Raw genomic sequence first — 27,241 nt, 5'->3', positions numbered from 1 at the left:
TGGCAGTTCTCTCTGACCACCCGTCTTCTGCTCCACTCAGGGTTGTTGCGCTGAGGCTGGTGACCAGTTGTTCTCCATCTCCTGGGGACAAGCAGGCGCTGAGGCCACAGCGCACACACTGTGTCTGAGAGGGACCAAAGGGGAAAACCACCTGCCTGGATTGTTCCGGCTGCAGCAAAGCCTCCAACCCTGGAGGTCTTTTCCAAACAGGATAGAGCTTCATCTCTCTGGAATGTCTTAGGGCAGCAAGGTCCCCCCTGCTCTCTCTGCACAGACAAAGCTCGTCTTCCATGAAGGACTGGGCCCCACTTCTGGACGCCATAGAGCTCCAAACTCCTTCTCGAACTCCACAAAACACAGAGCACTGCTCAGGGCCTTGGCTGCTGTGAATGTGTTTCTTCCTCCAGGTACTTGTTTTGTTTCTTTAACTCCCCTGAGGATGAGGAGCCCGTCCCACTTGATATCCACATCTCACTTACCACAGTGCTGGGCGCTTCCTAAGCATCTGCTGGGGCCTTACAGTAATTGGGCGGCAGCCTTGAGGGGGAAAGCAGAGCTTGGCAGGATGGGCCACCAGACTGGGAGGTGCTGATGAAGCCGTGAAAGGTCTGGAATTTGGGTGCTGCCTAAGGAAGGCAGGCTCCACAGTGGCCACAGGGTGTTGGGGTTCCGTGCTGGGGGCAGCCAGGACACTGTAGTAGCTGGGGCATGAAGGTATTGGGCAAGGGGGACAATTGACTTCCTTCAGAGCTGAGTTAAGAACCATCCCTAGAGCTCTCCAGATGACCCCAGTCTTTGTATCAGTGAGGGGTTCAGACCAGGCAGGCCTCTGCTAATCTCCGGCTGGATGGGAGGGGGTGCAGGGGAAGTGTGAACGCGATGTAGCTTCGGGAGAGATGGGGGCTTGGGTGGGTGGAACCAGAGGATGAGTCCCTGGCCAGAAGGGTAGAGGGAGACAGGGCACCCAAAATGCCACAGAACACGGAGCTCCCTGCAAGCTGGGAAACGTGGCCAGGCCCTGTACGCTTAAGAGAAATCGAGCCCTGGGGTTGACTCATGCTAGGTGCCAGAGTTACTCTGAGACTCTCACCAAATGACATCAGGTGAGAACCTGGGCAGACTCCTGGGGCAAAAGGGAGAGTAAATCATCATCATCATCATGATCATGATCATCATCATTATCATCATCATCATCATTACAACAACCACAGCACTACTCTACATTTCAGTGATGTTTCACAGTTTACAAAGGGCTTTCACATGAAGAGGGAGAGGACTGAGGAATTTCAGTTGCCTCCACCCACATACACTCCCAAGGCCTTCCCCTTGACCCTTTGCCTCTCTCCTCCCCATCTCCAGGACTCAGAACTTGTACTGGTATCTGCTGCTGTGTGCAGCCTCGAAGCAGGGTGAGAGGAGAGGCTAAGGATCCCGAAGTGTGCTCCTCCCTGCAACCTCCTCCTCTCCTGTGGTCCTGAGTCCCTCTCCTTCTCAGACATGTGCACCCATACCTGGCTTATCTGGGTTTCTGAGAAGGCAAGGAAAATAGAACTTCCCTTCCTGTGTCTCCGAGAAGGAAGGAGCTCTGGGCTAGGAGGGGGATGGACCAGAGCTCCTGGTACTTTGTTGGCATCACAATAACCCCTGTTTCTTTCCTCCCCTGACCTACCTGCTGAGTCCACCCTGGCTTTCCATCTTGCTCTGTGGGTACGTCTGCCATGTGAGGCAAAAGTCAGTAAACATCTCCTACATTGACCCAGGTCTCAGCCTCCTTCCTGCCAAATGGCACAGATGGCAGCCTCAATCCCTGCCTGGATAAACACACTCAATATTTCTTTTTTGTTGTTGTTGTTGAGACAAAGTCTCGCTCTGTGGCTCAGGCTGGAGTGCAGTGGCGTGATCTTGGCTCACTGCAACCTCCACTCCCAGGATTCTAGAAATTCTCCTACCTCAGCCTCCCAAGCAGCTGCGATTACAGGCACCTGCTACCACACCCGGCTAATTTTTTTGTGTTTGTAACAGAGACGGGGGTTTTGCCATGTTGGCCAGGCTGGTCTCGAACTCTTGACCTCAGGTGATCCACCTGCCTTGGCCTCCCAAAGTGCTGGGATTACAAGCGTAAGCCACCATGCCCAGCCAACACTCAATATTTCTCTATAAGCATACCATCTTTTCAAACTTCAGAAACTCCAACATCTGCAGCCTGTCTCAGGCTGGTCAGGAAGTAACAGAAAGAGGAAAGGTGCACAGCAGCCCCAAAGGCAAATGCTGTTGGCAAGAAAGCAGGGAGATGCAGTAAAGAGCAAGGATGGCTGGCCACAGGGGAGGGTACTGTCATGGGCCCATGGGACAAAGAGGGCCAATGTAGAATGCTCTGAACTCAGAGTGGGGGAAGAGGATGAGGATGTGGGTATCCTTGATACAACCACTCGACTCACCTTGAATGTTCAGGCTAGGATACATGAAAGTGTGAATTAAATGGTCCCACCAATTTAAAAAATGGGACACTACAACCCAGATTGATAAAGCCTTGTCCTTTAGGAGGGGCAGGAAGAACAGTGTGGGAGAGCCATGAATATAACAAATGAAGCTACATGTAGTCTATGGAAGGTTTAGTGTCATCTACCGGAATCAGTCAATCATTTCCCAGTGAAACGTCAGTAGGGAGGCCAGGCACGGTGGCTCACTCCTGTAATCTCAGTATTTTGTGAGGTCAAAGCAGGCAGATCGTCTGTGCTCAGGAGTTCGAGACCAACCTGGGCAACATAATAAATTAGCCGGGTGTGGTGGCATGCACCTGTGGTCCCAGCTCCTTGAAAGGCTGAGGTGGAAGGATCGCTTGAGTCGGCGAGGTTGAGGCTGCAGTGAGCTGGGATGGCGCCACTGCTCTCCGGCTTGGGCCACAGAGCGAGGCCCTGTCTCAAAAAAAAAAAAAAAAAAAAAAAAAAAAGTCAGTAGGGAGATAGAAAACAACCTGTCTAATCAACTTTATTGGACACAACTAGTGTACAAAAACAACATCAAGGTGGGTGTGGTTATGCTGTGATAACAATCATAAAATCTTGGTGGCTTACAATAAGAAAGGTTATTTTTCATTTGTAATACATGTTCATTATGAGTCGGTCATGGACTGCTCTGTTGATTTCACTCCTGGGCTGATGGCATGACACCGGGACTCCTGGATCTGGAGCACTTATGGTTTCACAGCAGAGGGAAAAAAGATCGACACATGGAATCACTCACTAATTCTTAAAACTTCTGTCTAGAAGTGACGCCTGTCGCTGCTGCTCACGTTTCATTGGCCAAAGCAAGTCATATGGCCAAACCTCAACTCTCCTGGGGCGGGGAAGTATAATGTTTGTCCAATAGTAAGGTCTACCACACAAAGGGTCCTTAAGTCAGTCCTGCTTTAGGCTAAGGGGTCCTAAATTCTTGGAAGATACAGAGACCTCAAAATCCAGTTGGTGAACAATTGTCTTGAGATGGAGTTATAAACAAATATAAGAATAAAATATAATGGCTGAGTATGGTGGTTTATGCCTGTAATCCCAACACTTTGGGAAGCTGAGGTGGGAAGACTGCTTGAGTCCAGGAGTTTGAGACCACCCTGGAAAACATAACGAGACCCCGTCTCTACAAAACAATTTCTTAAAAATTAGCTAGGCACGGTGGCGCATGCCTATAGTCCCAGCTACTCAGGAGGCTGAGGTGGGAGGATCGCTTGAGCCCAGGAAGTGGAGGCTGCAGTGAACTATGATCACAGTACTGCACTCCAGCCTGGGTGACAGAAGAAGATCCTGCCTCTCTTAAAAAAACAACAAAACAAAACAAAAAACCCAAAATACAATATAAGCTTCACAAGGGAAGAATCTTGAGAAGACTAACTGGGATTGCAGGCATGCACCACCACGCCTGGATAATTTTTGTATTTTTAGCAGAGGCAGGGTTTCACCATGTTGGTCAGGCTTGTCTTGAACTCCTGACCTCAGGCAATTCACCCACTTTGGCCTCCTAAAGTGCTGGGATTACAGATGTGAGCCACTGCGCCAGGTCTCAGCCAGGTTTTGAATCTTGCTGTATTGTTGTAAATCCCAGGTACTCCATCCCCTCGGTATCCGCATTTGTCTTGTTTTGGGGCAGTGACAGTGGAGTACATTCTCCCTGTTTGACCTTCTCCAAGGACCTCCTAGAATATGGTGGGAGAAGGGAAGCACATGTGGCTGGGTGAGGGAGGAAGACTTGCCTCTTCCCTCCATCTTCCCAGTTCAGTTGATCTGAGAAGTACAGAAATCTATTTTCTTAGGGATGTGGCTCAGATATTTTCATTTTATTAAAACTGATGTCTTAGACTCACAGGTTTCCTTCAGTCTGGAATGCCTCTGGTGTAACATGACATTCTGGGGAGTATTAGCCAGACGCCCACTCTTTCTGGGTCAGTACCAGGCTTATGTAATTAAAAGTCCAAAGTGGAGACGAGTCAGACAGTCAGACTCACCCAGCCAATAACCTTCCCCCGCAGCCTTCTATCTGGTCGTCACAGAATTTTTGAGCAGGAAGAAACCTTGCACCTAATGAACTCTCATCCATCTTCTTCCAACTAAAGAGCTGAACATCATGAAGACCAAAATGCAACCCTCCTGTCCTAGATGTCACTAGGACCCTAGTGGGCCCTCTGTGCCTTCAGTGGCTTGCAGACTGTGGCCCACCATCCCTCCCCACCTCCTCCAACAAGATAAACACATCTGTGACCCCATCCCGAGGGAGCCAGGGAGGGAGGGAGGGAAGGACGGAGGAGGGAGCCTCCCCGGCACAGACAATCAGAGACTCGGCCTTGACTTGGGTTGTTAAGATAGCTGCTGCCTCCCTTCTCCAGCTGGCGGGAAGCAGTGACCCGGGGAGCCCGAGCCACCTCCGGGGGAGGAGAAGCTGGCTAGGGAGGAAAGATAAAGGAGAAGGGGGAGGAGTCTGGCCAGCTCCCACCTCCCGGCTGCTGTTCCAGCCAAGTGGCTGAGCTGGAGAAAGAGAACTGATAACAGATAAGGGGCTTGCTTTCCTGTGGCCTTGTTTACACAAGCTTAGGTTCTTGCCGGCTGGTCCCTGGGGTTGGGGTGGGGGTGGAGGAGCTACGTGGGTGGAGGGCAGTGTGAGTTTCTGGACTGAGGCTTGCTTTCAGCTGGCCAAGGCCTGCTTGGCTTATAGATCTTCCCCGTACCTCGCACCCCATCCCCAGCGCCAGATTTCCTGCAAGAAGCTGGTTGAGTGGAGGCTTGAGCTGAAATGCAAGGCTTTCCACACGTGGAGTTGGGGGGGCCTTTCACCTGAAAACAGTGGACATGGCAGCTCTGTCTCTCACTTGGCCTCTGGGGTTCTGGGCATCTGACAAAGGATTTCTAGTTCCAACAGAGCCTTATAGTCATATATTCAAGCGAATTCGAGAATCCCCTGCACTCTATTCCTCAGCCTCCCTGCAACAAATTGGGTCAGACTTGTGCTGTGTCTGAGGCCCTGGAAGCTGCGGAAGAGCAAGTGCCATGTGCCAGGTCCTATGCTAGGGAATAGGGGTCGGGTCATGAACCAGAGAGACACAGTCCATGCCCTGGTGGACATTAAAAGCAGATAAGTGAGTCTACGAATCATGGCCAAGGCAGCATATGCTCTGGAAATGCGGCAGGGAATCTAATCTCTCAGGTGGTTGGGAAAGACTTTTTGGAGGGATGGCATCTCAATAAAGGATTGGGCTGGGCACGGAGGCTCACGCCCATAATTCCAGCACTTTGGAAGGCCGAGGCAGGCGGATCACTTGAGGTCAGGAGTTTGAGACCAGCCTGGCCAACATGGTGAAACCCCATCTCTACTAGAAATACAAAAATTAGCCGGGCATGGTGGTGGCACATGCCTGTAATCCCAGCCACCTGGGAGGCTGAGGCAGGGGAATCACTTGAACCCGGGAGGCAGAGGTTGCAGTGAGCTGAGATCGTGCCATTGCACCCCAGCCTGGGCAACAAGAGCAAAACTCCATCCCCTACCCAGCAAAAAGAAAAAAAAAAAAATAGACGATTGACAGACAAGCAGGATTGAGTAGAGTTGCAAGAGACACATAGAGAAAGAACATCCCACACAGAGAAAACACTGCAGGGAAAAGTATTTTAGAAGCAAAAGACATGGGGTGTTTGGGGAGAAAAGAAAGTGGCAGTGTTTAGTGGGACCCTGAGGAGGGAGGGGCAGAGCAGAGGTGGGCAGAGGCTAGATTATGGTTGGGGGTAGAAGTGGAAGGCAGAAAGCAGATTGGAGAGAGGAGAAGAGCGGGCAGACTGGAGGACTCCGGGAGACTTTCCTCTGCAGGAAAGCGGGAGCCATGGTCCTTTCTGAGGTATTCTTAGATGGTGACTCCTGGAGCAGAAGCTTGTCAACCTCACCTGGCTGCCTTCTGTGTCCAAGCCCAGCAAACGCTTGTGGGTTTGGGGCTCCCTCCCGTGGGTGTCCTCTTGGCCTCGGCCCCACCTGTGGCAGGCACATCTGGTTTCCCAGCCCCGCCTTGGTTGGGTGGAGATGACACCAGCCTGGAGGTGTTGTCCTGGGAGGTCAGCATCTCCCAGGTGGGACGGGTGGGATGAGGGTTGAGGCTGAGCTGCAGCTCATCTGGGGAGGGCCTGACTCCCTTGAAGCTGTCTGCAACTGCCCCCCATCCCCATTGTGCCCTCCTAGGTGGCAGTGAGAAGGATTCAGAACTCCTTGCTTAAGGCCAACCCTCCCCCCAACGCCCACCCCACTTCCAGGTGCACAAGCCACTCCCAAGACCGACAGCAAATCATCCATTTCCCCTACTCATTCCTTCCTTCACTCCATTCCACTCAATAGTTACTGAGGCCTGTTGACTCTCTGGCACTAGCACACACACCTTCACTGGGTTAGGCGCCGTACCTTGGTCCAGGAAATCCCACAACTGGGAATATTAAGTTTAATGGGTCAGGGTACAGGCTCTAACACCAGACTCCTGGAGTTCAAAGTCTCTAACTCAGTGACCTGGGGCAAATCTCTCCATATTTTTGCACCTCAGTTTCCTCATCTATAAACCAGTTAACAGTAGTACCTACTGCATAGACTGTTGGCAGATGAAATGACAGCATTCCCATAAAAGGCTTTGAGAATAGTGAGTGGTCAATGAATACTAGTGGCTACTGTTTATATACATCAGCTGTTCACTTTGGGAAAAGGAAATGGTTAGGAAGGAATCTTTTTTTTTGAGAAAGCAACACAGTAACATTAAAGGTATCTACCTTAACAGCAACTATTTTTATTTTTAATATTGACTTCCAGTACCTTTTTTTTTTTTTTGAGACAGAGTCTCGCTGTGTCGCCCAGGCTGGAGTACAGTGGCATGATCTCAGCTCACTGCAAACTCCACCTCCTGGGTTCACGCCATTCTCCTGCCTCAGCCTCCCAAGTAGCTGGGACTACAGGCGCCCGCCACCACACCTGGCTAATTTTTTGTATTTTTTTTTTTTTTTTGGTAGAGACGGGGTTTCAGCGTGTTAGCCAGGATGGTCTCGATCTCCTGACCTCATGATCTGCCCGCCTCGGCCTCCCAAAGTGCTGAGATTACAGGCATGAACCACCGCGCCTGGCCTCCAGTACTTATTTTGAGATCATGATTAAAAAAATCCAGAAGTCTGGGGAATTGCATGCTTTCTTTTCTTTTGATCTACTCCAGTAAACCTGCTATGATATAGACTCAGTAAATGACTGTGGGCGTGGGATCCACGCCCATGCCCAAGCCTACAGGTGAGAACCCTGGATTTGGATTCCTGTTCATCCCTGAAGTCTTGTGTGACTGTGGGTATGTTGCTTAGCTTCTTGGAATCTGTTTCTCCTCACCTGTTAAATGAGGATACTAACCCTCTCCATGGGTTATGAGAAGTAGCTCTAATGTGGGCAAAGTGCCCAGCACAGAATAGAGGATTAATAAATGCCAGCTCCCAGCCTCTCCCTCTGATACAGTGTGGGGTTCAGAGGATGGTAGGTAACCAGGGGTTGGTACCACCAGACTGGCCCCCAGCCCACCTCCCACCTTCCCATAGTAAGCCCTGGAATTCACCTGAGAGCACTGGGGCTCTGGCCTACTTTAGAGACTGGGGGTCAACCAGCCTCCAGTTTACTTTGCTGACACCACTATGGGGAAAGGAGGGGCCATGTGAGCTTCCCCAGGGTCAGAGGGACCTGGGAGCGGGAGAAGGTAAGGGTGAAGTTGTTTCCTGAGAGCCCTTGTGGGTTCTACCGGTTTATGGCCAGGGTGGGCTGGCAACTGTTGGGGAGAAGGACCATGGGGTGTGTGGGTGGGGTGAGCTGGGGATTGCAAAGTTCAGAAAGCTCAGAAAGAGCCAGGCACAAGAAGGGAGAAGCTGTGGTGATTAAGAGAGGAGTCCATTAAATCAGACTGGTGGGAGCAACTTGGCTGAGTTACCTGAGTCCCCCGCCACCCCCAGCCAACAAAGGGCTTTTCTCAAATAGAGAAAGGAGAATATTGTATTCATAATGAGTAATCGCTTATGTCTTCAGAACATTTTCAAATCAGAGCATTCTTTTACATCGATTTTCTAATGTCAACCTTACCAAGAGGCAGGGAAAGGGAGGTAATATTCCTACTTGACAAATGAGGAAATGCAGGTTCAAAGGGGCTGAGAAACTTGACCACATGCATATAGCTGCCGAGCTGGAACACAAACCTGGCCTTCTAGCACCAACGTACCTGCAACTGAAGGATCAGCAGGCATTTTCCAGGCAACTAGTAGATTGGGTACTAGAATAATTTAGAATTTCCTCCATTAAAAAAAAAAGGTAAAATAGAAAGACTCTCTGGCCCTCTTTCTTTTTCAGATTCATTGGCTTCTTTTCTGACTTGGGCATTAATATCCATGCAGAGGAGCTTCCTGGGGGCAGTGCCCCTCCGAGGAATAGCAGCATGCAGATGGGGGGCCTCAGGGCAGCCCTGCAGAAGGATTTTCAGAGCTGCTTGTTAACAGGCGACTAAGTGAGGTTGCAAAATCACACTGTCTGCGCATCAGCTGTCACCAATAGGATTAGGGGCCTCTCCATTTAGTTTGTATCTAAGAGATCATACTAACAAACAGCGCGAATGTGAGCCTTGGGAAGGCCCATTTACCTCTCTGGGCATCAGTTTGCTCAGCTGTAAAGGGATGAACTTACCTTAATTTGACTTTCTGTGTGCAGGTTGGTGGAGCAAACATTTCCGGAATTCCTGAAACCAGTCTGTCTTTGCCATTACCAAATGGTAGCCCTGGATCTGTCACAGTCTCTCTGGGTCATGGTTTCTTCGTGTGTAAAATGCAGAGGGTGGCTCTTTAGGGTCCTTTCAGCTCTAACATTCTCTGCAGAAGCCAGTCACCAGGCCTGGGCTAGAAGGAACTGTTGGAAAGTGAGGCCTAGGGCCTGCATACATGGGTCTGAACGAGGGGACCCTGTGGGTGAGCTGGGGGTGATAGAAGCCAGTGGAGGGGAAGGGTCAGGGGGAGGGGCTGGAAGTTAGGAGTTGGAATTAGGGAAGAGGGAATCAAGATGCCTGGCAACCTGTCAGGACCTTGCCCATCTATCTGGGCTATCTCCAAAGAGGTTCCTAGAGTCCAAGCCTGAGGTCCTGCCTGGGGAGACCCTCTGAGGAGGCTGTAGTGAGCTACATCCCTCTGCGCAGGCAGATGAGCCTTCTTACCTGGCAGGCTCACCCGGCAAGCTCTCTGCTCAGTGGACCTTCCCCGCCTGAAGCAGGGAAGGAGAGAAATCCCCCAGCTGGGCCTTGCCATAGCTAGCATGGGGTTAAAACTAGGCTCTCTAGGCAAACAGTGTCTTTGCTATCTTGTGTTTGGAACCCAGCATGGGGGAAAGGTGGAGTCCACAGGCAGCCAGTTGTGTCCAGTACAGCCTGCTGTGTTATCTCGGTGCAGGGCAGCTCACAGGGAGGCCAGCCTGCAGATAATGGCCAAACTGTGTTCACCCTGGCCATCGGGCTCCTTCCCATCAGGGCCACTGCTTTTTCTTTAAACAATTGCTGTGGAGCCAGCTCCAGTCCAGCTGCTTTGGGAGACTTAGGAATGTATTCTTTCTTTCATGGACATGGGTGAGGAGTGGAGAGGTCTTGTGGTATCCTGGCAGATAATGCAACCTGTTTCAGTCCTTGCCACTCCCTTCTGGCAAGCCCTGTCTCCCCTCTGTGATTCAGTGTCTCCACCTTTAAAATAAGGAGGAGAGTCCCTTTGGCCACCCCTCTCCCCCTGGCTCATGAGGACATATGGGGATACATGAGGTCCTGTCTATCACAGAGCTGTGGGTCTTTAGGGAGGCCCTCAGAAAACACCAGCTGCTCTTGTTGGTTAAGGGGATCTAAGGTTCAAGAAGAGCCCGGTGGTGTTATTTATTACTCATGAAGTCTTGGCCACCATGCTGATCCCAGGCGGGACGTGGTTAGCCAGTCCTAGACTGAGCAGGAAGCCAAATGAACTTCCTTTTTTTTTTCTTCTTTTTTTAGAACAATCTCAGAAACCTGGTGCTCTCAGCGTTCAGAGTCAGCTGATGCCCCTTGCCCAGTAGCCGGGGTAGAGGTGGGGGTGTCAGTTTCTGCATCTGGGCCCCTGAGTATTCTTGGGAAATGACGCATGCTGTCGCCAGCTGTACAGGCCATTACCCGTTAAAAAAATGTGACTGCGGGGCCATTAGCCCCGAGAGTTCAGCACCCTCTGCAGTGGGAGGGTAAGAGCTACAGAGCTTACAAAAGGTGCCTCCTATCAGCTGGAGACTAGAGCCTTAAACTCAGAGTCTAAAGGCAGATTGCACTTCTGCTGCACACCAGCCACGTAATCCTTAGGAGGAATGAAAGCTATGCCTTTGTTTCCCCATCTGTAAAACCAGCACTGTAAAAGAATAATACATGCCTTGTAGGGTTGTTGCAAGAACAAAACATAATCTAAAATGTTAATGGATGGTCCTAGTAGAACAGGTGTGTAGAAAATGCTCAGAAAGTGAAATAGAAGGGAGAGAAGCTAGGATGAGAGTTTAAGATATGTGGACAGAGAACATCGCAACAAGCTGTCCTAATCTTGGAATGCATGAACTGAAAATAGCGTGGGCTGCAGGTCCCCCAAGCACAGACTCAATGGCATGGCTGATGACATCAGTCCAAGGCTGTCTAGCCTGGGCAACAGCATTCTTATTTGGATTAAAGGAATAGAAGTTGCAGAGTAGAAGCAGGTTCCCAGAAGGATCCACCCTCCTTCCATCAAAGCCCACAAACAAGTGAGCTCCTACATGCCCAGAGCTCAGAGGCCTTTATAGACAGGTGTGAGGAGAGAGCGGGTTCTGTGGTCAGAACCCAAGGCTGGGCATGGAGAATTCTGTTTTCCTGAAGCTGGCTGTTTCGTCACCTGGGACAAATTTCCTAACCAGTCATCCCCAGGTAAAGGGGAAGGCCGCAGACAATGGGCTTTTGGCCTTCTGCTTCTGAGCCCTCTGATCTTGATGTGTCATTTGACCTCTCAGCTGTGGTTACGCCTCTGGGAGATGGGGATCATAACCAACTCTCCTGGAGGAGGGTTGTGAGAATGGAATGATGAGATGGCTGAGGTCCCCACGTGCTTCTGCATGGCCAAGTGAATGAAAGGGGGTGCTGTGATGAGCCATCTACACCTTTGTCAAGGGGCAGGGACTGGTCACCACTAGGATCTTCTCCATCCTGAACACTGCCTTGGGGAGCTTAGGTAAAGTGAATCACCCTAGGGGTAGGGAAGTGGAGAAGGCTGACTGGGAGGAAGGCTCCAGGTTAAACTTTTTGGTGCCACCTTAAGAGAAATCTGTTTGGAGGCTTAATTCATCTGTAAATCGGACAAGTCCTACCTGCTTTCCTGAGAGAAGGAGCAAATGAGAATTAATTAGTAAACGTGGCTGTCAAACTTGGTCGGTGTTATTATTAACTTAATGTGTTTGTTTAAAAGGGGGAGGCTGGCTTGCTGCAGTCTACAGGCAGGCGTGTGAGCTGCTAGCCTGTCGGCCAGGTCTGATGAGAAATCCTGTAGATTGTTTCCACATGGGAGTTTACAACACAAATAATTAGTTGCAGTGGTGGAAGGCCTTGGAGGCGAGGGATGATGGATTCTGATGATGGATTTTGCAGTCCTTCACATAAAAGGCAGAGGTGTTCTCTAAGGGAGGAGTTGTTGTACTAGGGGAAGGGTGCCCCAGGGGCTTAGGCACCACAGCCAGAAGCCAGCAGGCAGGGTGACCAAGGGGGTCACCCCTGCTGTCTCAGATAGTTGGGGAGGCGTGGGGAGTGCTGCACACAGGCCGCACATGTATGCCTGTATTCCTGGAGTGTGCAGGTGTCTGGGGCTTTCTCACAGGCAGATCTACCGTGCTGCTCCAGAAGATACCAGATGCTCAGCCAACCCACTGCATGCACCAGCTACACTAATGTGGTGCCCACTCAGCTGGGGTGGGGGAGAGGTGGAGACCGGTGTTGAAAGGATGGTTTATACTGAACAACTTCATTTTTCTAATATGTGCTGGTGTGTAAGGGTTAGCAGATAGAGTCTCTGCTCTAAATGACACTTTAATAGACTCTGTGGCTTCAGCTTTACCCACTTTGGTTTCATGAACTGTCCTAATCTTGGGATGCATGAACTGAAAATAGCGTGAGGTGAAGGTCCCCCAAGGATAGACTCAATGACATGGCTGATGACACCTGTCCAGGGGTCACCCACTGACCTTTCTTGCTGTATATTGGTTTCTAATGCTTCTCAGTCCTTCCTTCCAAGGCTAAAATCATGGACTCTGGAGCTAGGCTACTTGGATTTAAATATTGGCTCCACCACGTATTAGCTGTGCAACTTTGGTTATTTTTTTGTTTTGTTTTGAGACAGAGTCTCACTCCGTCACACAGGTTAGAGTGCAATGGTGCGATCTCGGCTCACTGCAACCTCTGCCTCCTGGGTTCAAGCAATTCTCATGCCTCAGCCTCCAGAGTAGCTGGGACTACAGGTGCATGCTACCACACCCAGCTAACTTTTGCATTTTTTGTGGAGATGAGGTTTTGCCATGTTGCCCAGGCTGGTCTGGAACTCCTGGCCTCAAGTGATCCACCTGCCTTGGCCTACCAAAGTGCTGATATTACAGGCATAAGCCACAGCACTTGGCCTAGCTGTGCAACTTTGGGCAAGTTACTTAAACTCTCCGTGTCTCAGTTTCCTTATCTGTAGAATGGGAGTGATGATACTTCATAGGTTGGTTGTGGGGATGGAATAAGTTAATATTTGTAAAGCTTTTAGACCTAGTGCATAATAAATGCCGTATAAATGCTGGTTAAATGCCTAGTGCATAATAAATGCCGTATAAATGCTGGTTAAACGAATGAATGAGTTCTGGTTGCCCTAAGCAGACTGGTTACCCATGTCTCTATATGATTTCCTCTCCTCTAAGCCATTTTAACACACAGTAAGAACAGTGTGCTTGCTATGCACTTAACATTACATTTTGTCGCTCTCCCCATATCTAGAAGCTGCCCTCCTCTGAGCACATTAGGGTTCTGTGAGCCCATTTTCCTCTCTGGGGCCCCCACATTCTGTCTGCTGCTGTGACCTTTGTTATTTGAGGTCAACATGGCAAAACCCTGTCTCTAATAAAAACACAAAAATTAGCTGGGCGTGGTGGTGGGCGCCTGTAATCCCAGCTACTCGGGAGGCTGTGGCAGGAGAATCCCTTGAACCCGGGAGGCAGACGTTGCAGTGAGCCGAGATCACGCTACTGCACTCCAACCTGGGTAACAGAGTGAGACTCTGTCTCAAAAAAAAAAAAAAAAAAAAAAAAGAAAGAAAGAAAGAAAGAAAAAATCCCTCTATGTCGGGCAGTGTGAGACCAGCCCCCACCTACACACGAATCCTTGCTGTGCAGCTGCCTCCAAATGTTGGTGATGACCTTGAACTAAGGAGAACACTGTCCTGGTGGCACGTAGGACAGGGGTACAATGGGGTACTACTGTGTTCTTTGGAGTTCCGTTTGATGTCTGGAGTCCTTGGAGTCCCTGTGGCTATCTGCTGCTCTGGTTTTGCATGGGGTTAGGCCAGAGTCTTCTTGTATCAATAAAGGACATTTTATTGACTGTCTGCTCGTTCCTTAACTACTTGATTGTGACCCGACTCATTATTTTCAGTAATAAAGGTAGAACATTGTTGAAAAGAACTGGAAAATAAGAGTTATACAGTTAAGTAATTGGCAACACACTTCTCCCTGGAACTTGAGCAGACCTTGTGGTTAAACGTGTGTGCAGGTGTGTTGTGTGTTCATCAAACATCTTTAACAGGTTCACATCATTGACATCATAATATCACTTCTGGAAAACTGTCCTAAAGAAATGCTATAAAATTTGCAAGATGCTTTATGCACATAGATGTTCTACACACAAGTATTTATAAAAGAAAACCCTGGAAACAACCAAAATGTCCAGCATTTCAGATAAGGTTATGTACAACCACAGTTGCACTAATTCTAGTGGTTTTCAACCTTTTGTAAGTTCATGAGTTGCTTGAGACACTTACTAAGATGAAGATTCCCAGCCTCCACCCCTAGAGATTTTGATTTAATGGATCTGGGGTGAGATCCAAAAATCTGCATTTTTAACATACCGCATATAATTTTGTTGCAGATGTTCTGCAGTTCACATTTGAGAAAACTGATCAACTTGATGGGATATTTTACAGTCATTTAAAATGATGTTTGCAGAGAGATTATAATAACATGGAGGAATTCTTTATAACTAAAAAGGTATGAAAATTGTGTATATAACTGCATCCAATTATGAAATACAACTATATAGAGCAAAACAAAAATATACAAAAATATAAACACAGGTGGTCTCAGCATGGTAGAGTTATGGTGATTTTCTTATTTTTTCTGCATTTTCTATATTTTCCAAAATTTCTAAAAGCAAGCATTATTTTTATCATAAAAACTCATATGCCTGTAGTCCTAGCACTTTGGGAGGCTGAGGTGGGTGGATCACTTGACCCCAGGAATTTGAGACCAGCCTGGGCAACATGGTGAAACCCCGTCTCTACAAAAAATGCAAAAATTAGCTGGGCGTGGTGGCTCATGACTGTAGTCCCAGCTACTAGGGAGACTGAGGCAGAAGGCGGAAGTTGCAGTGAGCTGAGATTATGCCACTGTACTCCAGCCTGGGTGACAGAGTGACACCCTGTCTCAAAAACAAAAACAAACAAACAAAACACCCATAGGCTCATACTTTTAAGACAGACAGTATCCTCCTTGGAACAAATTCAAGGGCTTTCTCTTGTTCACCCTCTTTCCTGGGATTTATATGCTGGAAGGTTCCATCTTCTCTTTGAAGAGGCTGAAGGACCCTGAAGCAGAGTGAGGCTGGTCTCTTCACCTTCAGATGGGCTAAACCCCTTTTGGAAGTGCCTTCACACTCGGCTTTACCTATAGACATTTGATAAGCTTCTGGAGTTACTGAAGGCGCATTCAGCCCTGTTAGTGGTTGTTAAGATAAAAAGAATACTTAGCCTGGGATTGCACTTTATTTTGTAGAGCTGAACTATCTTAATGTCATTCTCTTGAGGATTTTTTTTTTTTATATATATTACAATTTGTACAGGACAGTGAGGCCCTGTGTCAAGAAGTTGAAAATAAGGAAAACAAAGTTGTCTGCTGAGAGCTGTATGTATTAGTTTGCTAGGCCCATCATAACAAAGTTCCAAGCCTGGGTGGCTTAAAAAGCAGAAATTCATCGTCTTCCAGTTCTGGAGGATAGAAGCCTGAGATCAAGGTGTTGGCAGGGTTGGTTCCTTCTGAGGGCTGTGAAGTAGGATCTGCTCCAAGTCTCCCTCCTTAGCTTGCGGATGGCCGTCTTCACCCTGTGTCTTCTCCTGGGCCTCCTTCTGTATGTGTTTGCATCCAAATTTCGTCTTCTATAAAGACAGCAGTCATACTGCAGTAGGGCCACCCCAATGACCTCATTTTAACTTAATTACCTCTTTAAAGACCCCATCTCCAAGGAAGGTCATATTCTGAGATACTAGGGCTTAGGACTTCAACATATGACTTTTTTGGGTGATTCCAGTCACCCTATAATGATGCATTGCTAAGCGACCGATAGCAGGACACAGAGCTGTGCAGACTCTTAAAGAGTTGGATTGGGTTCCCGACATGTCTGATTTAACTGTCAGATAGCTTGGAAAGTAAAAGTGAGAGGCAATGTGGGCTGTTTCCTCTGGGACCTGAGCAGGGAGGGAGAGCTTGGGCCCAGAATTGCCATCTGGCTCATCCTGGGGAAAGGCAGGTACCCCTGTAGTAGAGACAAACTCATCAGCTTAACTTGCTTCTAACCAGATCCACTTGTGGCTCTCTGAATTTCAAGTCGTGACTGGGTCCAAGATCGGTAACCCGTGCAAGCCTCCCCTGGAGAAATAGGAATAAGAATTCCCTGCGAGACTGTCCTGCCAGTCCTGAAGGCTGCTGTAAGGCAAGATTGTGAAGACGCTCAGTAAATTGCCAAGCTCTTTCCGTCCCCAGCAAGCTGACAGAGCTCTGAACATCCTTGCTCACCTGCAGCAGCCGATCATGATGCTGTCTTTGAAGCCTACAGGTTAAATTATACTTGGAGGAGTCTGGAACTTGAAACAGTATTCAAGGAGGAGAGGTGGCAAAGACTATTAGGTTGGTGCAAAAGTAATTGCAGTTTTGACATTAAGTGATGGTAAAAACCACAATTACTTTTGCACCAACCTAATAGTTGTAGCATATGTGGTGGTGATAGAAAACCTTCAGAAGGTCCATTGCCAAGGGCCTCCATACATTCTTTAAAAAGTAAAATGCCCGGGCATGGTGGCTCATGCCTGTAATCCCAGCACTTTGGGAGGCTGAGGTGGGCTGATCACCTGAGGTCAGGAGTTGGAGACCAGCCTGGGCCACATGGTGAAACCCCATCTCTATTAAAAATACAAAAATTAGCTGGGCATGGTGGTGCACACCTGTGGTTCCAGCTACTTGGGAGGCTGAGGCAGGAGAATCTCTTGAACCCAGGAGGCAGAGGTTGTGGTGAACCGAGATTGCGCCACTGTACTCCAGCCTGGGCTACAGAGTGAGACTCCAACTCAAACAAACAAACAAACCCCATCTTTATTTTGAAATTGACATATGCTTCATATATGAAAATTTATAAGTTTGATATAGAAGAATAAAAAGTAAAAGTTCCCGTTCTCTAGCCCTCTACCTCTTTTCCATCACCAAAAGCCCCTCCCCTCAGTGAATGACCTGTTCCGGATGTTCCTATGCGTAGACAAAACATATATGTAAATACTTAAAAAACCAACATGCTCATGATTTAGTTCATACTGTTTGAAAATTTGTGTTTCTAACTTAATGAATGACTGTGGGCTTCTTTTCATGGCAGTTCATGCACAGGGATTTTCATGTTACTTTTTTAAACTGTTGCATAGTCTATACCACATTATAGATACACCATGTACCATTTAACTCATTGGTGGACATTTTGGTTGTTTCCAGTTTTAAAAAATGTGACAAAACTGATTATAAATGAATATCTTTGCTCATGTATCTTTGAACCCTTGTGTGAATGGCTCTCTGTAGGATACATTTCTAGGCATGAAATAACCTAAGGTGATATTTATGTATTTAAAATTTTGATAGATTTTATAAGTTGCTCTAAAAAAGAAAGCTATCAATCTACACTCTCTCCAAAAGTTTATGAGAATTCCTGTTTCCTCCCATCCCTGCCAAGAATGAGCACTATGCCATTGGGCCCTGAATTTGTTAAGATGTCGAGGCTGAATATTATTTTGAGAGTGTGTTCTTTCAATATGTTTCCAGAGATACTTAAAATCATGATCATAAGGCCTTTTGGAAAATAGCATTTGGATCCAAGATCACAGGAAATTGTCAACAGATTTTCCAAGGAACCCACTAAGCTCTGGGAGCGTATTCAAGGGGGCCTAGGATTTTCTACCTGAACCCAGACGTTGCACCAACTCATAGAGAAGCTACACATCTGTCTTTCTTTTCATGTGAGAGGGGGAAAAAATAAACAAAGACAGATTTGAACATGTAATCACACCCGGTGCCCTTGAAGCAGTTCTCTAGTTATCTATCTAATCTATCTATCTATCTATCTATCTATCTATCTATCTATCTATCTATCTATCTATCTATCTATCTAGTTATCTCCTGGGCCTCATCAGTTTTCCTGATTCTCTGAATGCCCTGTAAATAGTGCTTATATGGGGTGCCTGTATGAAATGTTTAGAGACAATCAACTCCTTATCCAGTGGCGGGGGGTGGCGGGGCTGTGGAAGTAGCTGGCCTTGCCTAACTTTGCTTACCCCTCAATCTCATGGAACACAGCAGACGCTGGCTGCTGCCTAGTCCAGTGGGCAGACCAAGGGCCTCATTAGGGCAGCAGCAAAGCAGAGGTTCCAGAGCTATGAGAAAATGCACCTTTGATAAAATGATCCAGGATTTTGTGTTGAGAAATATCCAGAAGGAGCCATTTTAACTGCAGCATACATGTAAGTTTTTCATTTTATGAGTCTGTTATGTTTTTCTCTTGAATCACATTGCAGACAATGCTATATCTTTAGAGCTGAGGACTTCTAAAGGTCTGCCAGTATCCCCTCCTGCCTCCTCCACCCGCAATCATGACAGGTTAAGTGTTCTCTGAGGTGCTGGAATTTTCCAGTCCTTCATGGAGGCCCTGTCTGCTGGGATTCTAGAGATGGGGCTTCGTTTCCGTGTTCAGAAGACCTGCATTACAGGGTGGGGATGGAGATTTCATCAGAAAGCATGTGAAGGCGCCAGCAGTGTTGGTGCTCAGCAAGGTTAATTTCCTACCCACTACAAGCTCACCCCATCTGAATCACAGGATTAGCAGAACAGGACTCTAAAGACTTTAAGAAGTGCTTTGTTGCTTTATATACAAAGTTCTAGAGAAAGAAGAGACAGGAATGAAACTGGAATTTCACCATCTTCTTCTTGGGCTGTAGCACATATCTGTGCCTGCAGTAAATGTAAATATGTATATCTATATATACATATATATAACTATAACTAGTTTTTCCTTGAGTTGAGTTGAAGTGAATTGAATCATGTTTGTATTCACCCTATGGAAGGTCAAATGTGTAATTCATGATAGGACAAAAGGTAAAAGCTTCACTCCTTTCTAGAGCTTCTTAATATCTGCCGTTTTTGTTACCTATGGAAGAATTCCAGTCCATGTTAGAGGTAGGGAAGTAAACATTTGCATTTCTACAATGTACTAAGCCCAGTGCCTCATTTTACCTTCCCAACAGCACTAGGAATATTGTTTTGCAACTCAAGAATCAGAGAGTTATAACCATTTCTTCCTGAGGTCACAGGTGACAAGGGGTGGGGTCACGATTCAAACCCAGGCCGGCCTGATGGCACACCTTGCTCTGGTCCCACTCACCGCCTCCACGGCATAAGCTTCCTGGAGTCGGTCATTTCAGAAAGGAACGCCAGCTCATTATTGAGTTCCAGATCTGAGTATAAACAGTAACCCCTGGTCCTGCCCCTTGAAGGCTAGCTTGGGGCTCTGTCCAGCCACCAAGTGTCAGGTGTCTCAGGAACACCAGTCATTCCTGTGGGATAAAGTCATGTCATCCAGGGCACAGAGCAGGCAGGCATGGAAGAACAGAGGGACAAAGCGGCCTCTGCCACGGTAATGGGTGACATGTTTCTCAGACTCCTCCATGGCTCAGGCTTTCCTGCGTGTCCTTCCCAAGACCCTTCTGTGGCTTCTTCCTTGGGAGAGGCCCATGCCCTTCGTTAAGTCCCCAGCTTACAGCAGTTGCTGCAGAGCCCATCCATTCAGGTATTTGGTCATTCATTCATCCAGTGACTATTCATGGAGGTGCTACCCTGACCCCATCACCCTAGGTGCAGAGGACAGAGCAGGAATCACGGGAGACCCACGGGAGACCTCGTCCTTGCTCTCCAGGAGCCTATGCATGGTGGAGAGAGAAAGTCAGCAGTCACAGAGGTAATAATGCATTGACCACAGTCTTCTCAGCATAACCATGGAGGAGGTGCTGCAGATATCTAGAAGAAACGTGCACACTGAGGTCTACAGGGGGAGCTGAAGTTGTCTAGGGAAAGAAGTGGGGAAGAGTATTTATTTAATAAACCCAGCAGCCACTGTTTTAATGCTTTACACATACTAACTCATTTAATCCTTCTAACAACTCTATGACCGGGTACTATTAGAAACCTCATTTTACATTTGAGGGGTGAAATGACCTGTCCACGATCACCCTGCTAGGCACAGTCTTAGCCAGGATCCAAACACATGAGCCTATGGACAGTATTTAAAGCAGGGAGGGGAAGGGATCACCCCTGCGTGAATGCAGGCAGAGAAAAGAAGAGGCCCTAGGCTGCAGCCGGGGCGAGCTCCTGTGCTAAGGGGGACTGAGTCCAGGAGATTGAAAACAGGCATTAGAGGGGTAGAGAGTCAACAGAAGAAAGTATTTCTAGAAGGAGGGAGCAAGCAGTTGGCCAAATGCTTTGGACTGATGGGGGAGGATGAGGACTGACTGAGGATTGACTGGTGGTATCATTGTGATGCTTGACAAGAGCCATTTTAGCGGGGGTCATGGGGTGCAAAGCCCAATTTTCAAGGGTTCAAGAAAAGATAGGCGGAGAGGAGGTAGTGACTGTGATAATAATTCTTTTGAGGAATTTGACTCTAAAAGAAAGAAGCTAAGTAGGGCAATAGCCGAAGGGTGATCTAGTTCCAAGGGATTTCTTTTTTAAGAGGGAGGTAGTAAAACATGTTTTGCACCAGGAGGAATGCCTCAGCAGAGGAGAAGCCAATCAGGCAGAGAGAGCACCCAGCACAGAGTGAGGGCCTTGGGCTACACCAGGGGCTGGAATCCAAGGTCGAATGAGGGTGGCCTTAGACAGGTGCGTGGCCGCAGGGGCATGGCAGATGGGCTGACAACAGATGGGCATGGTTTTATGCAGCCGCCTGGGCATGGGCATGGTTGTGTACCGGCTTTCAGTGGCAGGTCCCTGACCAACATCTCCTCCAGAGCCTGCTGGTTTGATTTTCCCCTTGTCCTCTCTGACATCTTAGCAGAGCCACAAAGAGAGGGAGGCAACCTTCTTCTCTGGATGCTGCAAGAGCTAGAGGGCATCCCTAGGCATTCTGTCCCCCCAGGTGTCACCACCCTTTGCCAATTGGTGCAGGCTGAGAGGAGGGGCGCTGACGGTGGGGTTCAGCCTCGGCTGTGTTCCTGGTGAAGCTGTGAACTGAGTGCAAGGAGAGAGCTGCATCCACTGAGAGTCGTTTTCTTAAAGGCTTGTTTGGCACTTGCTCTTCAGGAGCCCTGGGGATTTGAGGACACAGGTCAAGGGATTCCTGCTGTCATGTGACAGACATAGTATCCACCCACTCGACACACAAAATGGCTATGAACCCCATTCCAGCAAGTTTATGTAAACTTACCTCACAGAATTTCTTTCTTCTTCTTCTTTTTAAAATTATTTTTATTTTTATTTGTTATTTTTTTGAGATATGGTTTCGCACTGTTGCCTGGGCTGGAGTTCAGTGGTGCGATCTCAGCTCACTGCAACCTCTGCCTCCCGGGTTCAAGTGATTCTCCTGCCTCAGCCTCCCAAGTTGCTGGGATTACAGGCACCTGCCACCATGACTGGCTAATTTTTTGTATTTTTAGTAGAGATGGGGTTTTGCTATGTTGGTCAGGCTGGTCTTGAACACCTGACCTCGTGATCCACCCGCCTCAGCTTCCCAAAGTGCTGGGATTACAGGCGTGAGCCACCATGCCGGCCCTTCTTTTTCTTTTTTAGATACAGGTTCTTGCCCTGTGGCCCAGGCCGGAGTGCAGTGGCGTGATCATATCTCACTGCAGCCTCGAAGTACTGGGCTCAAACAATCCTCCTGCCTCAGCCTCCGGTGTAGCTGGGAGCACCACCACACCCAGATCATTTTAAAATTTTTTTGTAGAGACGGGGGTCTTGTGGTGTTGCCCAGGCTCCTCACATAATTTCTGATGCACAAAATTGGCCAATTAGGGCCTTGGGGGTGATTTATACTTTTTCAAGATTTGAATCTAAGAAATTCACAGCCTGAAGTAGTCACCTATTCCTCCCTGGCTCTCCAAAGCGCACCTCTTCAGCCTAGCTGTGTTTCGCAGATAAACACACAAACAAAAAGGGGGAGAACGAAACTGGGAGAGCTCTGAATACAAAATCAGGGATTTCCCATTGGGGAAAAATTCCTCTGGTTAAAAAAAAGGATTTGGGTAAATGAGGCAGACACACCAGAGGTATAAGACAGCTAGCATCCCACAGTCCTGGTTTACTTCATCAACCACTTTCTCTTGAAAATAAAGTGTAAAAAAATAATACGTAGGTATGTATCCCCTACTCTCCCCACCAAAGAGAAATTCTGTCTGTCAATTTCTCTTTTCCCCCAGTGTATTGTAGGCTGTATTGTAAATTGTTTTCCTACAAAGTAATAAAATGTAAATGTGAGTTTTAGATATGCTAATGTTTTGGGTTGTCCAAGCATGAATTCCCAACCAGTTATGGGTTGAGGAAGCTGTGAGAACCAAGAGGGTGATGAGAAGGCAAGACAAAAGATCCCCATTGTTGTAGCTGAAGAAGGCTAGGATTTAGGAAACCTGGGATCTGATGTGAGCTGGAGGCCTTCAGGGGACACCAGAGGCAGGTAGGCTTAAAAAACCTTGAAAGCAGAAAGCATCAGGAACATTTCTCCACCGCAGAGTAGAAGAGGAGGAAGGGTTTTGCTGGCAGGGGCTCAGCTCCTCACCTCTGGAAGACTGAGCAGACCCCTACTGCAGACCCTTGCAGAAAGAGGGCTGCACAGGGCAATGGCGAAAGGCCATGGTGCCCCATGGAATGCTATCGAACAGCTACCCCAGCAGAACTCTGAGAGGCCTTCCAGGAGTTCATTTTCTGTCAAACCCTTCTTCCAATTTATCATGGTAATCAGAGGTAGGATTCACATCAGGTGAATCAGGTGAGGATTTGCAAACAGAAATCTGTTAAAACCAAATTGATTTTGTGAAACAGGGAGTACCTGAAGCTCTGGGGGATTCATCTCAAAAGACTTCACAAAACAATGTGACTTTGGATTTCATATGTTTGGACAAAAAATCCAGCTTTTGTTGCACTTTGAAGGAAGGCTGGGTCTGGCAGGGATTCCAGGGCAGCTGGGGAGATGCGTGACAAAGGGACAAATGAAAGGTGAGGGGTATGTGAGAATGCTGGGGAACCTGCTTAGGGGACTAGACAGTAATGAAGACCGATTATGTGGGAGAGAGGGTAAAACCCAGGATTCGCAAGGAAGAGCTCAATAATAGCCAAGAGCTTCTGCAAGCTTCGGGAGGGTGATTTGGTTCAAAGAAACCTTAAGAGGTAGAAAGGCATGAGCGAGGGGAGGACCCTCTGAATGGGGAAGAGGGAAGACTGTGCTGAAATTAACCAGGGGAAGACCGTGCTGAAATTAACCAGGCAACAAAGCAGGGGAGAAGCCCAAGGGGTGCATCTGTAGCTGTTGCTGGTCCCTGAGGGCCTGCTGTGTGCTGCCACACTGGACTTCCCTGTATCCCCAGAACCTAGTGTGGTTCCTGCGTATAGTTGACACTCATTAATTATTTGTTGAATGAATGGATGGGTGGAGAAATAACAAGTAAAGTGTCATTGAGGCTGCTGCGAAAAATAGTGTTGCAGTTCCTCAGACAATTAAACATGGAATTACTAGATGATCTCCTAGGTACATACCCCAAATAATTGACACAGGGACTTGAACTGGTATTTATACAGCCATGTTCCTAGAAGCACTATTCACAATAGGCAAAAGGTGGAAGAAACTCAAGTTTCCAACTATGGATGAATGGATAAGCAGATTAGAATATTTTCAGCCTTAAAAAGGAAGAACATTGACACATGCTACAACATGGATGAACCTTGAAAACATTATGTTAAAGTGAAATAAGCCAGTCACAAAAGAACAAATATTATATGATTCCACTTACACGAAGTAACTAGAGCAGTAAAATTCATAGACACAGAAAGTAGATTAGAAGTAACTGGGGGAAGGAGGTAGGAAGGAACAGGGAATTGTTGGTTAATAGATTTAGAACTTCAATTGGGGAAGATGGAAAAGTTCTGAAAATAGAAAGTGGTGATGGTTGCACACAGTGTAAATGTCCTTAATGCCTTTGAACTGTACATTTAAAACGGGTAAGTGATACTTTATTGGAGGTGGGGGGGCGGAGTCTTGCTCTGTCACCTAGGCTGGAGTGCAGTGGTGCAGTCTTAGCTCACTGCAACTTCCGCCTCCTGGGTTCAAGTGATTCTCCTGCCTCAGCCTCCCAAGTAGCTGGGATTACAGGTGCCCGCAATGATGCCGGCTAATTTTTGTATTTTTAGTAGAGACGGCATTTCACCATGTTGGCCAGGCTGGTCTTGAACTCACGACCTCGTGACCTGCCTGCCTCGGCCTCCCAAAGTGCTGGGATTACAGGTGTGAGCCACTGCGCCTGGCCACATTTTATGTTATATAAATTTATCACAAAAAAGAGGTAAAATTATCTCTCGAATATAGCAAAAAAAAAAAAAAAAAAATTGACCATGCAGAACATGCTAAAACCTTTCTTAAGACCCACATAAACTTTCATTCATGTAATCCTCACAATGATCTTATGACTCAAGTGCTATCATTTTCGCAGTGAGCGCCAGGCCTTGTGCAAGGTGTATTACACAGATGGCTTCTTATGGGGAAAACCCTTCACAGTGGGTTACTATGTTCATTTTGTGGATGTGAAGTAGAGCCTTCTAGGTAGACACAGACATACAAGCCAATGAGGTGCCCGAGTAGGCTGAAATTCAGGCTTGGCTGAACCCAGAAGCTACATGGTTTCTGTACACTATGCTATTTCTTCCAGCACCAAGTCAGCCAAGATTAGAACAGAGGCATAGAGAGGTCAGCAGTGTTCATGTAGGATGCATGTATTAAGCACTGACTGTGTACTCAGCTATTTACTTGTCACTAAGAAGATCAGAGAAGTAGAAAACGCTATTCTTGCCCTCATAGGCTTGTCTAAGGTACATGGGGCTCTGCAGCAGGTATTGGTATAAAACTATCTTTGGTTGCATCACATTGGCTCCAGGGCTGTAGGATCCAAAGGGAGAGAGTTAGGGTGGAAGAGAATCTGGAAGATCTCTGGAGTCAGGGCTTCCTAGGAAGGAGTCATTGAGTCCATTCTATGTTCTAGGTGACAGAAAAATCTAGTTGTGTAAATAGGAATAATACTAACACAAACTCACAATTCCCTATCTGTAAGCCTGAAACCCAAAGATCCCAGGGACAAAAAGGTTTTTTTTTTACTTTTGCTGTTGTTGTTTGTTTCTTGTTTTTGTCAATCTGGTGCCAACTCTCATTTGGCAGCAAAATCTGATCTGAACTGGAGAGGCTATTTGCAGTCCGAAGTCCCTCCAAGTGAAAGTTGACATGGTCACTGCAGCATCATGAATGTGTCTGATTGTGAGGCCCTGCCTTGGCACCCACTGGGGGACATACACTAAAGACAGCCTAGGCACCATATTACCTCCTAAAATAAGGAAAAATGCCGGCTTCTGGCCCCAGGGATTTTGGATGAAGGATTGTTAACTTATATTCATCGCATGATAGACTATGTGAAGCAGGCATTTTACTAAGTGCTTTACTCCCATTACCTCATTTAGTCCTTACAATAACCCTATGAGGTAGGTCCTGTTATTATCATTCTTGTTTTACAGGTGAGAAAACTGAGACCAGAGTAGGAAAATAACTTGCCGAACGAAGGCTACAAACTTGTAAGTGATGGGGCCTGAACTTAAGGTCTTTCTGTTTGGGCAATAGCATTTCAGTGATATCCTTGGTTGGAATAGTTTTAGAATCAAGGTAAAGATGGAAGTCAGACCATGAAGGCCCCAGGAGGAAGGAGCCAGAGGGGAAATGGGACCTGAGGGGTGGGTTCCCCATCTGGCTGTTGACAGGGAGGGGAGGGCAGATGAAGGTCAGAGGCGACATCTCAGATCAGGTGGGCCTGGCTGGGCAGCCAGGGTGGGGGCTACAGAGGGGTTGGGCCTCTCAGGAGAGCTGGGGTTCCCGGTGATAGAGGCTGCAATTTGGACATCACAGAGCCCCAGAGAGCCTGAGTCCCCAACCCTGGCCTTTAACTTGTCACCTTCTCTCAGACGTAAATGGCCACCCTCAGGCCTACAGCCATTCCCCTTTTTGTTGAAAGAGGAAGCAGTCAGAAGGCACCCTTCACCCACTCTATGTGGTCTGAAGAAGAGGAACCTGGATCTGATTTGGATTTTTTGAAGAAATCTTGCTTTGATGTGGTCTCATCCAACTTCTTCATTTGCTGGTCTGAGTGGGACGATGGGTGCTGTACCTCTGTGGGGACCAACCAAGGGGATTCTCTCAGCCAGGGATCTCCCCCATGAGGGAGGAGTTTCCCAGCCCTGGTACCTGTGACTCCTTGGGTACCTCCAATGATCTCCAGGCTATTGGAGCCTTCTCAAGACAAAATTTAAATATTGAAATAAATATTCTATGGAAATAAACCTGTGGGAAAAAAGAAGCGTATGCCAATCAGATTTTTTTGTTTTTGTTTTTGTTTTTTGGAGAGGGGAGGATAAAAGAGAGTTATAACCCTTTAAAAAGATATCAGTATTCTAAAAGCATAGGCAATCAGGCCGTGAGTGGGGGAAGCCCTGGATTTTAGTTTTGACTCCCTTATCCCTTCACTGTATGACTCTGGGCATGAATAGATTTTGTAAATTATAAAGCATGACAGCAAGAGGATCAATGCTGCATGATCATCACCCTAGAGCAGAAAATCCTACCATGTTACCTGTTTTGATCTGCTTTCCTGAATGAGCAGGGATCTGACATACATTATCAGGGCTACTCATATCCATACTTCCCCTCTCTATGCCTCAATTTCCATAGTAGTCAGGCTAAGCCAGGCCATGCTGCAGTGACAAATAAGCCCCCAGTTTTCAGTGGCTTCACAGAATGAAGCTTTGTATTTCCTGCTCTGATGAGGATGGGCAGATCCTCCTCCATCTTGTAAGTGTGCCATCTAGGGTACATGGA

The 27,241-nt window shown here is 47.5% G+C and overlaps 1 long non-coding RNA gene across 2 annotated transcripts; it reads left to right on the top strand.

Annotated features, from left to right (window-relative positions):
- The first annotated feature begins 272 nt into the window (after positions 1 to 272).
- Positions 273 to 27,241, top strand: LOC123574575 (uncharacterized). 2 transcript variants are annotated; one of them, XR_006699591.2, is made up of 4 exons: positions 273 to 407; positions 19,984 to 20,086; positions 25,891 to 25,947; positions 26,332 to 27,241. It is a non-coding gene; the product is annotated as an uncharacterized lncRNA (long non-coding RNA). The 2 variants fall into 2 exon arrangements; XR_012415891.1 differs by lacking the exon at positions 19,984 to 20,086.

The sequence above is a fragment of the Macaca fascicularis genome, chromosome 7 (assembly GCF_037993035.2).
Source record: "Macaca fascicularis isolate 582-1 chromosome 7, T2T-MFA8v1.1".
NCBI classification, from domain to species: domain Eukaryota; kingdom Metazoa; phylum Chordata; class Mammalia; order Primates; family Cercopithecidae; genus Macaca; species Macaca fascicularis.
This window is presented reverse-complemented; position numbering and strand designations above follow the sequence as displayed.